Genomic DNA, 1967 nt, shown 5'->3' with positions numbered 1-1967 from the left:
CGCGCCGGGGACAGCGTCCGGCTCCGCGGGGCCGAAGCGAGGACCAGAGGCCAGTCGGGCTCCCGCCGCCGCGACACGATCTCGTCACCAGGTCCGGCTTCCGTGGTTTCCGGGTAGAAAAAACGCCACGGCCAACGCCGCCTTGACCTCCGACACCTGCCGTCCGACGGCGGCGCGGCGGGGACAAGACTCCTCAGTCGCCAGAGGCGGAGGCCACGCTTCCTGGCTGGGTCACGTGGGGGGGGGGGGGGTCGCGTGAGCACGTGGGCTGCGTGCGTGCAAGCGTGGAGTGCGGGACGTTCTTTTGCGTGTTCTGTGTAAGAGTAGTGTGTAATGAGTGTGCGGAGTATGCGTGCGTGGTGCATGTTTGTGGATCTGTGAGTGTCCGTGTGCTTTTTGTACGAGGCGGCAGGAGGTGCATGTATATGATGTTTAGTGTTTGATGGGTGTGTGTGTAAAGTGTGCGCATGTGTGTAAATGGTGCGCGGGTGTGCGTGTGTGTCTGTGTGTCTCTCTGCTCCGGGATTAATCATTGCTGATAAAAGTATCCCTTGCTACAATCAAAATTATGAAATGAATTTTAAAAATGATTTTAGATATTTTTGTAAAATAAATTGGCATTGTCCAGTAAATTTGAAGATGTACATTATCTCCGGAGATGTTACCCTGGAGAAACATTTGCACGTCTGCACAAATTGACCTAGGCACCACTATTTTTTTGTTGTTGTTTTTTGTTTTGGTTGTTGTTGGCATATGTATTGCTTTAAATTGTTGTGTTGGTTTCTACTGTCCGACAATGTGAATTAGGCACATGTATGCATACGTATTGGAGAAGGAAATGGCAACCCACTCCAGCACTCTTGCCTGGAAAATCCCATGGACTGAGGATCCTGGTAGGCTACAGTCCATGGGGTCGCAAAGAGTCGGGCACGACTGAGCGACTTCACTTCACTACTATGCATAGTATATCCCTTCCCTCTTGAGTCTCCCTCCCACCACCCCCCCCCCAGACCACTATTTGTAATCACTAAGAATTAAGGGAAGGGGGGAAAACAAATGCTTATACAGTCAAACGCAAGCCTGTAAACCTTAGGTATATTCATATATAGTCAAATACAATACAAAAGAGCAGTGAAAAATAATTGAAAACTGCTGACACAGCAAAGAAGCTCAATCTCAGGGACCAAGTCACACAGTGATACATTGAAGCATAATTACATTGTAAAAAAAAAATTTCCAAACATGCTAATATGATGGACATATTGTTTAGCGATGCATACATAATTGGTAGAACTCTGACAAAAAAGCATGAGAAAAAGATGCACAGGATTTCCCTGGTGGCGCAGTGGGTAAGAATCTGCCTGCCAACGCAGGGGACACGGGTTTGATCCCTGGTCGGGGAAGATTCCACATGCCACGAAGCAGCTAAGCCACAACTACAGAGGCTTTGCTCTAGAGCCTGCGAGCCTCAACTACTGAAGCCTGCATGCTGCAACTGCTGAAGCCCATGCTCCACAACAAGAGAAACCACCGCAATGAGAAGCCTGTGCATCACAATGAAGAGTAGCCCCCACTAACTGCAACTAGAGAAAGCCGGCACAAAGCAATGAAGATCCAGAACAACCAAAAATAAAATTAAATAAAAATTTTAAACAATTAATCATGAAGAAAAAGATGCACAATCTTCATGCTAAGTGTTAAAATGATGGACTAAGGGAAGAGCACACAAGCTAATTGAAAGGTAATGGGAATGTTCCCTATCTTAAAAAGGGTCATGAGTACACAGCTATTTAACAAATTTAAGTCATTGTTTATATTTTATGTGTAACTTAAATTTTTTATTTTTTATCTACTAGATAGCTAATAACAATGGAAAACCCTGTGATTCGCCATTGAACTAGAAAGTTGTTGAGTGTGAAGATGGTTTATCATGTGACAAAGGCAGCAGAAGCTGCTAAGTATGTTAA

This window comes from Muntiacus reevesi, chromosome 2, assembly GCF_963930625.1.
Source record: "Muntiacus reevesi chromosome 2, mMunRee1.1, whole genome shotgun sequence".
Lineage (NCBI taxonomy): Eukaryota > Metazoa > Chordata > Mammalia > Artiodactyla > Cervidae > Muntiacus > Muntiacus reevesi.
The sequence above is the reverse complement of the archived record's forward strand: the minus strand, read 5'-3'. Positions refer to the sequence as shown.